Source organism: Agelaius phoeniceus, chromosome 4 (assembly GCF_051311805.1).
Source record: "Agelaius phoeniceus isolate bAgePho1 chromosome 4, bAgePho1.hap1, whole genome shotgun sequence".
Lineage (NCBI taxonomy): Eukaryota > Metazoa > Chordata > Aves > Passeriformes > Icteridae > Agelaius > Agelaius phoeniceus.
The window spans coordinates 16,528,512-16,541,309 of NC_135268.1; the positions used below are offsets into that span (position 1 = coordinate 16,528,512).

The window sequence follows — 12,798 nt, forward strand, 5'->3', positions numbered from 1 at the left end:
GCAGGACTTTGCAATTAACTTCTTCTCTAAGCCCTTAATGAGGGTGGGAAACAGCCTCGTGCTAAGCAACTATCTTCATAAGTGCATGGCAAACCAAATAAACAAACCAAATAAACAAACTTCAACAGTGATGGTTTCAAGTGTAAATTCTCATCAGGGACTGACTCTTCCCAGAGGTGCCTGCCCTTTGAACTGCCTCTGTTCAAAGTTTAAATCTTTGCAGCATCCTTAAGGATTCTCACTACACATGAAGTTGGGGTTTCTCTGCTTGTCCCAGCTCCTGTGCTCTGCTTTCTGTATTTCTTAGAGTGGACTCTGCAAAATACATGAGAGTGGGTAGAAAATGCTGCTACAGCTGCTCAGTGGTTCTGACATTTGCCCAGGAAAGTCAGGGTGTGGTGTGCCTAAATGTGTCCTGTGTCCCAGAAGAATGCTTTAGTTGCCAAGCTCTCACTTTCTGGGTTAGGATTGTTCTCACTTCCCTTTATTTGCCACAAAATGCAATGGGGTTCCTGCTTATTATGCTGGGCTGTTTTTTTGAATCTCCATTCAGAGAATCTACATTTCTCCACACTTTAGCTTTAGGAGCACAGCAGCACTTCACAGGGAGGACCACGTAACCCAGTATTTGTGTCTTGTGCACAGAATTTTCCATGCCTCAGGTTCCAAAATGTGAACTGGAAACAATGCACCTTATGCAGGGGAAGGCAGAGAAGAGGAATGTTTATTATTCTCCCACACATATGGAAATGTAGAAAAAATCATCTGGAGAAATGAGTGCTGTTAAAATAACTGTGCTAACACAAAATGTTTTTAGGTATTTCATATTCTTTTTCTGTTGCAGAGGAAGAGAGTTGCTGCTTTTTCCTTGTTTCAAACCCTAATCTTATGTGATGCAAATCTAATTCAGACTTTACAGCAAAGATTTCTGATGTAGTGAGAAGTGAAAATGATGGTGAAATTTTCCAATATTTCCTCATTTGCTTTTTCTGGATCTAATTATGTTTGTTACTGCCTGAGTTGTGTGCAGACTCTACAGCTGTTTTTCCTCCTGCGTAGTTGTGATCTCTTTAATGTTTATTTTTTAAGTCCCTAGGAATACTGCAAAAGGGACAAAAGTTGAGATGAAGTTACAAGGGGCTTTTTAAGGCTAAAATTTCTTGTCAAAAACTCTGCATGTCCCAGACCACAGAAATAATCAGGGTAAAAACTTTCACAGTGTTTCTTGAAATGTATTTTCTCTCACATTTAAACTGTGGAAAAATGTCTTTGTGTCACAGTAGAAATGGAGTCACTAGCAGGAACTCAAATGACCAAATGGCCTAATTTTCACATTTGAGTATTCTGGGTTTGTGTTCTTTTTGTAGGGTTTTAGTTTTGTTTGGGGTTTTTTCTGGTTTGCTCTCAGCCAAAATGCAGGACATGGACAAAGCTGAAGTAAAATGAAACCTTTTTGTTTGAGAAAAATTTGAAGAGTTGTTTTGCACAAACAAAAATGGCTTTATTTTCTGTGCCTGTGCTCTCAAGATACATTGGTCTGAATGGATAACAGAGTTTGGATTTCCTACTGGTCAAGAAAATTTTGAATTTTTCATGTAATCAGAGGCAAATAAGCATTGATTCCAATTCCAAAATTGGCTGTTTTTTTCAGTGGAAGCATCGAGGTTGCTTTATGTTGTTATAGTGGAGGTGATTGCAAGCTACACTGGAGATGTAGATAAAAACAAGAGTAGTTTGAAGAAGACAGAGATGCAGCTACATTATGTAGAGGCACATATAATAAATGTGTTTTACGTGTTTGATATTTTAACTCATTCTTAAGACATGTGTGAGTCAATCATTGCAAAGCTGGCACTGGTTTTGGAGCAGCAATTTAAGGCTCACAGACTGCTGTTCTTAACTCCTCTGGAGTGCCTTTGGGAAAATTCTGTGTATAATTCAACTGACTTTTGTGTAGTTTCAGTTGGACTTAGTCTCTGCACAGTTTATCCATGTGCTTGGATGTACAGAGAAATGCAAGGGGGAGATTAGCATTCAATTAACACATTAAAAAAAAACCAAAAAAAACCAAAAAACCCAAAAAAACCACAACACTTCTTCATCTAAATAATGCTCTATTTATTTTGACTGGATAGTTTTGCTTTTGGAAACTTGGATGAAATTGAGCCCCAGACAGTTTGAGGGCTATTAATAGTTCTTAAAGTTGGGTGATATTAAGTTTTTCAAGATCTCCCATTTCTTAAAATGTTTAAAGAAAAGAAAAAAGGTACAGAAACATTATTGAGGATGTACTCCATTTCCAGGAGAGGAAAAGAGAAAAAAAAAAAAAAAAGAGGAAATCTATTATTTAAGGAAGAAATACAGCCAGTGTGATAAAAGTGCCTTCCCACGTCTTGTGGCCAGGTGCTACGTGCATATAAATGTTTCACGTTAAGCTTTAAGATCAAGGAAGAGTCTGTGGGGAACCTTGTTTCCTGGAGATCTGCTTGCTGGAGTAGCTCCCAAGTACTGACTTCCCATTTTTTATTTGGTTATTAGGGATGAAAGGCAACATCGTTTTCTGGAACAGCGTTCCTTGCATGCCATTATCTTTGTCCACAGCCATGAAACATTCATTTCTATAGGTTCATGTGGATGCTTAGCCTCACTCAGCTTAGCCACCGTGACTCCTGCTTTATGTAAGTTTAATTCAAAGGATCACCTTTATGTCGTCCTGTAGGCTGAACAAAAGATAGATGGTTTCATTAGTAGAGAAATTGTCTTTTTTACATACAGCTGAGTATCATGGGTGTCCAGCCTGTGTGATTCAGGGCACTCTCTGGTACTGCTGAAAAGGAAACTTTGAAAGTCTAATTTTCTGCTATGATTCACTCTGGGCAATGTGTGTGTATGTGCAGCCTTACATGTGCAAATTGCAAGCAGGAAGTTTTGCATGCTCCAAATATGTACAGAACCAGGAGGAAAAATGTGACTGCAACCCATTTGTACTCAGTTTGCAACAGCAAATTGTCCTTAGGATTAGAAATTCCAACACTTACCTATTTTATCACAGAGGCTCTGCATAAATATTTCTTCCAAAAAGAATTTTTTTTTTAAGACTGGCATCATTAACAGATATTTAAAATATAACAAGTTTAGAAATTTTGGGGTTTTTTTGCTTGGATAAAAATCCTAGTTTAACTACTCTATTTTTAAAATTTAGCAAATTATTATATTTCTAGTAAATGCTATCAACATTAATGTATCTGAAGTTAAAACCAGGCACTTGTCTGTTCAAAAAATCATGTTTAAAAAAAATTCTAATTAAAATTTTAAGCTAAGAAATTACTGCAAAATATTATTACCCATATAAATGTCAGAATTGTGCTCAATCAAATGTAGCATGCTGCTGTAAGATGGGAAATGATAATTATACAGAGGTAACAAGGAAAGCACAACAGATGCAGAAATTTAGAGTGAAAGAAAACCCTTCAAAATTTGCAAAATTTGGTAGTTTACCAAGGCTAACGGGAATAAAAGTAAGAATAAGTTATTTGGGGTTTTTCAGGGATGAAGGATCCAACCTATAGATATTTCTTCTACTCTGACCTGTGTGCTTCTGTCTCACTCTTTAATGTAATTGAAGGTACTGAAAACAGGTGTCAGGGAGTTGCTTGGGGAAAAGCTAATAATGGCAATCTACTGTCTGGAGAATTTATGCTTGTGCTTTTTCTCTAACATGACACTCATATCAGGTATAAACTTAACAAGGACTGATCTATATTCTGTTCTCTTCAGACAGTGTTAGTGAATCCATTTCCTGATGGCTCTGGGGATGAGTAATTGTGTTGCTCAAAATCAGGCACGTGGTTGGTATTGTACAGAAAGAGAAATGTATTTTTGCCTAAATCCATGTTTTCTTTGCAGAACCATGGAGCCCACTCAGACATATATATATATATATGTGTGTGTATATGTCTGAGTGCATCTATATGTATAAAACTCAAACTTCTTAATCCTTCTGACACAGACATCCAAGTGCTGCCAACTTGGAGTTTAGTTTAGAAGATAAACACAGATAAAAGCACAGTAAGCAGGGATCTTGGCAGAGGAAGGAGACAGACACTCTGCATGGTCCATTGCCAGCAGCTTTTCATTGCAATAAGTCCTTCAGCCTGAAGACTGTTTTTAGAACAGTTCAGCCAAGGTGCTGAAACCAGTGTAGGAGTAGGAGCTCAAAGATTTCTCACATATTTCTCAGACCTGGAAGGGAAGAACAGGGAAGGGAACTCCACCTTCCCCATCTGAACAGAAATGAGCACTCATGCTTATGCTCCTAGTTTGAAAATGCATTTCCTACCTCTAAGGATGTGTTTGAATGCACTGGGGAATACATATAATTTTGTGAATATCTTCACTGAGAGAAATGATGCATGCTAAGGGTTGTGTTATCAAAGAAGCTTGAATTGAAGTGTCCAGTATCCTCTGCTTTAATATATCTTTGGATGGCAGGTCAGTATCAGTAAAGGCAGCAGGAATAAATGTTTTCCTAACTTTCCTGTAAAGCATGGCAGTACAGTTTCTGAGCATTTTAAACTAAAACACCTCTTTTGTGGGGTTCTATGATACACATTTGAGTTTGCTCTCTGCCTCAGACACTATATTTTGGTGCACTAACCATTTTTTTAATTTAAACACTTGTTATGTTCTTCATTGTCTGACATAAATTGAATATTTGGTGGGGAATTCTGACCTTGGATTCCATAACATGACTCTCTGTGATTGCAGGGCAACTGAATTGAGGAGCAATGTGAAGGCTATGTCCTTATTTTATACCTTTATATTTTTCCTTCCCTCCATGCAGTCTCATTCTAATTTCCTACATTTATTCTGATTTGTTTGGGTTTTTGGTTTTTTTTGGTTGATAGGTTTTTTTCCTTCAGGAAGTTTTTTGATTCACTGTGGATGTTTAACATTTTCCTTTTCCCCCCAGACTTATGTTAAACTTAGCAGATGCATCAAAGTAAATACTTTTATTTCTAGTATTTCCATTTTATTACTGTACCCTTTCTCTCTTTTTATTGTTTCTAATCCTGTGCTTTTGACTGTCTTCTTGTCTATATTCTGTCATCTAACCTTTATTTTCCTTCTCTGCTTCTTATCTTTCTTAATTTATCTGTAATTGTTCCCATAGTAGGGTGTGATTTTTTTTTATTCCCCCAAAGCGTGGAATAGTTCTATTTCTGTTTTTTATTAATTCAAGCCTGAAAAATAATTTTGTTTTGTTTATTTTATTTTTTAGGCTCAGCTAATCCTGCTCAACTTTCACATTATAGAGGGACAAGGTGGAGTCTTGTACTTCTGTGAAAAGATGTACAAAAAAGTTTGCTGGCATTTGCCCACTATGAGGAATAAGGTCCTGCATTCTAAAAATAAAAAAGTAAAGAAAAATCCAAAGTGAAGGAACCTGGAGGAGCCCCTTGAGAGCTGAAAAACACCCTTCCCTGATGTGAAAGACACATAATTTACTCTGCTTCTAGCAGGTCAGCAGTGCTGGAAGGTAAACCATTTTTATCAATAACATTTGGTTGGTTGTTGTTAATTTGGCAATGCTTTGGTCTGCTTGTAACCATGAATTTCAAAGATGTGTTCTGGAAGGGAAAGGGAAGTTTTAAAAGTAGCATTCCTGCTTGGAAAGTGTACCCTGAGATAGCCAGAGCTCAGATTCAGCTGGATGCACCCTCGTGCTTTCCCTGCAAATGGAAGTGCCTGGTCATTAACACAGTGAGTCACAGTAATGTGTTATGATCTGATCTGGCATTTAGAAGGAAATAGAGTGGCTGGCCTTGGATACCTCTCCTCCAGGTCATTTGTCCTAGTGATAAAGAGAGTGCTTGCTCCCCAGAGGAAGCAAAGCTGCCCATTATGTCAGCTCACACCCTGGAAAAGGCTACTGATTCCAGTGCCTCTGTTTGAGATGTGCTCTCTAAACGGGGTCAGTGTTATAACTGGGAGGGGGGAGCAGCTTCAGCCGTAAGTGAGTGCTCAGAGAAATGGTACAACTGACTCTGTCACAGATGAATAAAGAATGTAGACAATCAGGCTTGTTTTATATTCACTTTTAAAAAAAATACATATATAATGATTTGTTTTTTGGATCATTGATTTATATGTCAGACAGATGAAAAGCAAAATTTCGATGATGCCTTTATCATTATTCTGACAAGGACTGCTTTTAAGTTAAAGAGTGATAAAGAATGCCAACTTTTGACATTACTAGAACAGCCCTATCAGCTTTAATTTTCTTTTGTTTTCTTCATGTCAAAGAAAGGCCATTAGAGATAAATTATGATCTCAAACTGGCTAATCTAGTGACGTGCTTTTTTTTTCCCATAAATTACCCCAGCCACCTTCTAAAGCATTATGTAATCTCAACAAGAAGCCAGGTACAGAAAGTAGAAACGGCAAATATCCAACGTTACCCGTCTTTAGGCCAGGGGTTCTGAAACTCTGCCCGGAGCTGAGGCTCAGTGTCTCCCTGCGCAGAGGGATGTGCGGAGCCCTCTGCTCTGCCTGCCCGCACTTTGGTGTGCGCGGCGCTCCGGCGTGCCGGGCACCGCTAGAGTGTGCTCAGCTACAGCTCTGAGCAGGAGCACACACCGTGCAGCACAGAGAGGGCTCAGGGTTTATTTTATGGAAGTTTATTTTTTCCAATAAATTAGGGAGCTACTACTTTAATACTCTTTTCATTATCGATCAAAGTTAATTGACCTCACGGCATTAGCATCAGTGTACCTAAAGTGCAGAGTTTATATGTAAAACTGGAGAGTTTCATTTTGACCAGTCTGTGTCTACACTGGTTCCACATTTCAGGTGAGGAGTAGCTGTGCAGGTTTCATGCAAAAGTTTGTTTCTTTGCATCATACTTGGGCTTTGATTTTTGCTGTTGCAAAGCTGTAGTTTTCCCCCTTTTCTTTATTTTTTTCTTTCTACTAATTTACCAATTTGATGAGTGTTCAGCCATGGTTTTTTCTATAAAACATTATTGACAACTAATAATAATTTGCACCTCTTTAGCCAGGCACAGTCTGTGTTTTCAAAGCCTTTATAAGCATTACCTGAATCAAGAATTACCCAATCAAGAAGGCCAATATTATTCATGTATTTTGACAAGTAAACCAAGCTAGCAATCAAAATCAGATCATTTCCTTGAGACCACAAGACTGTGCAAAAGCCAAGACAACAACATCTATATTTTGACATCTATTCCTGTGCTCAACCATAAAATGCTTGGGTTTTTCCAAATATGTTTATAATCAGCATTATGATTAAAGGGTTTTGATTAACATTCTTTTGGGAATAGATAATATGACTTCTTTATATCTGTGCTAGAAGTTTTCAAGTGTAATTTATCATCCTGAATATGTTATAAAAGGACTGACACAAACAGAGAGTACACTAAGAAAAATTCCTTCCTGCAGCTCAGCTGGATGCTACCACAGATATATAAGGCAGTATGTGAAGTTTAAGAGAGAAACAAAGAACTGGCTAGAGAAGATGCTGGGAAAATCAGCAGAAAATATAGAAAATGATAGGGGGAAAAAAGGGAGAAAAAATATGAGGAAAGATGAGTAAGGTTGGATTTATTTATACCCAGGGCTAAATTATATATTATAGATACAATATGCAGCATACAATAATTAGATTTTATTTGTTAAAATAAGGACATAGAGCCTAGAATCACCCAAATTTGAAACAGAAATAAAAATCATGTTTCCTATCACTGTATGTAGTCTCTGCTGTCAGTCTACCCTGTTTTTAATGCATAATGGTAATGGAATGGAAATATTCTGCATGTTTCACTATCATGATGTGATGTGATAAATCAGTGTGTGTCATAGCATGTCATATTATATATATGTATTATAGGAATTGAAATATTTGGAGAGAAAATGAATTGAGCCATGAGTAGTAGCATACCTGCAGAAGTACAGAGGCCCAGAATAGCAATGCCATGCAGAGAGTTATTATAAATATAATCACCCTATATTTCAGCTTGTAGACTCTGTTTGCAGTATCCTCTTTCAAGACTTTGGGATCACAGAATAACTTTCAGTGTTTAGTCACTTTCTGCACCAGTGATTCCATCTGATGGGGATTCAATTGATTTTTCACATCTCAGCATAAGAAGGCCCAGACTGTGCCCTCTTGCCTGCGAGTGTTTGGTGGCACCAGCAGTAAGGGATGTCAGGAAAAATGCTTTTAGGAAAACGGCAATGAAGATGCAAATACCACAGAGAGCTTTCAGGTTTCATGGAACTGCAGACATTTTTTTATCTGAGCAGTTCAAAATGTGGATTTTACACAGAAAGAAGCTTTGCCTGGTTAAAATTTTGACTTTTTACCTAAAACATTAAGCAAAAGGATGTTACTGTTTTGTAATTTGAAGCTGCATTCATTTCCTTTTACAGCTGCATTTAATACTCAATTCTTAAGCATGACATTAATTCATATTATTTTCTTAATCCTGTTAAAAAATAGTCCTGAGAAGGATATCTCTCCTGAGAAGAGCAGAAGGTCAGAGACAGATGTGGGAGCAAAGCAGCTGATGCTATGTTGGGTGAGATTTTACTTTCTGAATACCACTAGGCAGTATATTTATATTAACTGCATTTAGTTGCTGTCAGGGCACTTTAAACTCCTGGTCAAACTGAGAAGAATAATATGTTTTCCCTGTGTCCTTGCTGCTCTCCTTTGCACCTCTCTGATCTCAGGTTTCTAAAGCAAAATGCAGACAGGCAGAGGCCAGTGGAACTGTAGTGGCATTGTCTGTTAGTGAAATGAAAAATGGGACTGCCAGGAGATGGTCCCATGTTGAGAAATATCCTAGGTTTGGAACTGGATAATATCTATTTTGTGAGGTGGGGTGGGAATTAAAGGCAGGAAGTGGTAGAGGAATTTATGTGATCATGGGAGCCTTGAACTTACCCAAAGAACAAAAAATGTCCACTGTAAAACCCTACATATAAATACCTTAACTTCTTTTCCCAAATTTATTTTCCAATAAAGTCAGGTCTTGGATTTTCTTTGACGTAAACTAAGATAGACTTATTTTTACCAAATGATCAGTGAACTAGTGAAAAATAATCATATGTTATGCATGGTTTCACTGAACAGCAAGACCTAAAGGGTCTGGACACAAAAACTATACTTAGACCAGGTTCCATTTTATCCAAATTTCTCTCTGAGAAATGTGAAAGATAAATCCACGGTTCTGGGGCCTTAGAAAGGCAAACTGAAAAGCTGAGGCTATTTAGTGAGTGCTGGGAAGCTTACACATTTGAATGGGGGGAGGCATATAATAACTCTGAATCAAAAGATGTTTTAGCAGCAGCCAAGATAATACTATTAGGAAGGAGTATAGCTCTCCCTGGAATGAGAGTCATCCTAAGCTATGTGTTAAAAGTAAGAAGAGAACCCAGAAGGAATGCAAAAGGGGATTGATTAAGAGGAAGAAGTATGCCCTGGAGGTTAAAAGATACAGAACTGAAACAAGAATGGCCAAAAGCTGTGTTAAACCAGACTTTACTTTTCATTTCATTTCAGTTCCCTGCAGAGCTCTTCAGCTTTGCAAACAAAAATTGAGCAAGGAGGAAAAATTCTCATCCTATGTCTTTTCCAAGGAGCATGTTAACACTGAATAGAGAGATGTGTTGGTGGCTTTAAACAACGCTTCACACACCTGAGAGCACATTCCTTGGAATTGAGAAGTGCTCAAGAAAAGGCTACTGTCCCAAAACTTCCTCGTGCTTTCTCCCTTTGCCAGAATCTGCACCACTGAATATTTTGGAAGAACCTCTTGAGGGGGCTTATTTGCTAGAGTATCAATAAACAAATCTGAACACAAGCCCTCTGGCTTGCCATTCAGAGAGTTAGGCTGCACAGGACTTGCATGTGGCATGCTGTTTCAAGGAGATAATTTGAGACTGAAATACTGTTTTACATGTCTGCCAGGTGACACACCCTGACTTCATACCCATAGGGGCTCTCTCCGAATGAATCTATGGGTATGGGCAGAATTAATTGTTATTCAGTTGCTCTAAGACACTAATAAAAGCTTTGCCACTGAAAGTATTAATTTAAAATTTTATCCTTTATTTTCTCTTAAGAGTTTTCAAATTATATTGTAAGTCCTAGTTAAGGGAAAACAGATTAGTAGGCTGAAAGCTTTGATAAACCATGAGCAAAAAGAGAAGCTGCCACTATTGATAGTACATTTTATTTCTATTACATTGTGCAACAAGATCTTCATCTTGCTCTTGTTCTCTCTGCTGGGTGTGTCCTCAAGTTTCCAGCATGATTGTAAATATTCTTAAGGAAGGACCAGCACTTCAGCAGCTCCTGGCTTCTGTGGTATAAGCACAGTTTCTTCTGCCCTGGTTCTTGTCTGTAATGTGCTCTTTTTGCATGTCTGAAAGAATAGTGGATTAAAGTGAACTACAACTATAAAACATGCTTTGTAAACAGCATTATTTCAGCAATGCTGCTCATAATGTTAAAGTACAGGATTAGGGGTTTGTTTTTCTTTGTTTTTTTTGGGTGTTTTAGGGGGTTGTTTTTTACGAAAAGGATGAGCTTCTGAAATGATGATGCAAATATCATAGATATTCCAGCACATCTGCCCTTCCTGAGCTCCTGTTTCTCTGAGATCCATATAAAATTTTACTGGTTTTTTTTCCCCTTTATTTTCTACCCTTAAATATTGTAAATCAAACACTCAACACATTCAAAACATATCAGTCCTTTGAATCTTCCTGGAAGACTCCCTACTGTGCTCCCTGAATTTTTAAGCCTTTCAGCCTCTCATATGACAAGTGTGTTTGTTTCCAGTGGAGGACACGTGCTCAGCACCGTCTGTCGGATTTTCCCCAGCGCTGTCGCTCGCAACGAACTTCAGCTTTGCATCAACTTCTTTTTGAACACTGGGAGTGTTCAGGTCTTTCTCAATGAGTCCTGGAACCATAATTTCTGCACTGGAAGAATAAATGAAGGTTGCTGCAGCCCCTTGGTTAATCTTAGCTCACACTCAGCTTTGCTTGCAGGCTGGAGTCACCAAGGCAGGCAGTGTGTTTTTTGTTTTTTGTTTCAGCCTAGCTCTCTGTGCTTCCTCCAGTGATCCAGCCACATCAAACCCTTCCTTCTGAGGGGGGAGAGCTGGAATTTCCCAGGTGCCTCACAAAACGTTTAATGAAGTGTGTAGCACAACCATTTCATTACAACATATTGTGTACTTTTGCCTTTAATAACTGCATTCCTCATCTAAGATGTCTCTATAGCTCTCAAAAATGAATTACAGTGGTATTATTTTTCTCAGAATATATTTTTCCATGACAAGAATAGCACTTTCCTAAACTATTGTATTTATTAGCAACCTGTTACCCTCTGACACTACTGTCATTTTCATCAGCTTGATAAAGTGAGTATCATTTAAAATCTCTTTAAAAATTATTAAACCAGTTCTAGTGGTTTCCTTTTTTTATTTCTCTCTCTTTTTTTTTTTTTTAATTCTGATTGGATGGCAGTCAAAAAATCAGATGTTTTGTATGAAGCCAAAGTATGAAGCTCTGTGCTGCTCTATTGCTTCAGCTTCAGGAAGAGCTGCTGCTTTTGCTTCTTTGGTCTTTCACTGCTTTTGCACATTCCTTTCATCTGCTGCCTTTTTCTGTCCACTAAAGATGTGAAGTTATAGATCAAGATTATATATAGATGGGGAAGAAAAAATTGTTACTTAACTTTGTTCATGGCTAGTGAATTTTACCCTGTTTGAGGGATACTGTCAAATCACAGAAGGGTCTGGGTGGGAACAGACCTCAGACATCATCCAGTTCCACCCCTGCCCTGCCGTGGGCAAGGACATCTTTCACTTGCTCAGAGCCCCATCCAGCCTGGTTTTGAACCCTTCCAGGACTGGGCATGCACAGTTTCTCTGGACAGCCTGTTTCAGTGCCTCACCACCCTCACAGTAAAGAATTTCTTCCTAGTATTTAATCTAAACCTACACCCTTTCAGTGAAGCCCATGTCCCTTGTCCTGCCAATACCTGCTCTTGTGAACAGTCCCTCTCTATCTTCCTTGTAGGCTGCTAATGATGGCATCAGGGAATTTATTCTTTAAAAGAGAAAACAAAACATAAAAACCTGATTAATACATTGCCTCTCTGTACCTTACAGTATCTCTGCCATAAGTAATCATTCCTAATTTAATAAACAAGTTTCTTAAAACAGTTAAATAGTTACTGGTGGACAGAGCTGTGAATTAGTTACCACTGGCACCTCTTAGCTAGGCTGTGGAATTAAAGGCAAAGAGATTGAACTGCCTTTTGATCCGAAAGTCATCCTTCTGAAATATGCTCTTACATCTTTGGAGAAATCATGTGTGACCTAGTTGCAGTGGACAGGGGCAGGATGCAAACTTCCAAAGAGGTCCTTTCAGTTCAATCCCCTGTAATGAGTGTCGTCATGAAAAGCCTCAGCCACTGTGGAACTCAAAGCAGTTAGAAGAGTTGTGATCAAAATAATTTCATTTCTCTTATAGTTGCACAAAATTCTCAGAACAAACTATTTTTTTTAAACTCTGGCTTTATTGCCCATATCTTAGTTCTGTCCTTAGAGCAGCAACCAGCAAGTCTACATTGAAAACAATCTGTAGCAAAAGCAACCTGCAATTAGCCTGATAGAAAATTTTGGCTATTGCTACTGTACCTCAATATTTTCACACTTTCTGCTGATGTCTCTCTCAGTTAATTCCTGCAACTGAAGAA

At 38.1% G+C, this 12,798-nt stretch overlaps 1 protein-coding gene across 1 annotated transcript in view; it reads left to right on the forward strand.

The window, feature by feature from the left end:
• The first annotated feature begins 5,312 nt into the window (after positions 1-5,312).
• TTC29 (tetratricopeptide repeat domain 29) overlaps positions 5,313-12,798 on the forward strand; it is a 176,707-nt gene continuing 169,221 nt past the window's right edge. The window contains exon 1 of the mRNA XM_077176589.1: positions 5,313-5,539. The gene's annotated coding sequence lies outside the window, so the exon portion shown is untranslated. The remainder of the gene's footprint in view (positions 5,540-12,798) is intronic.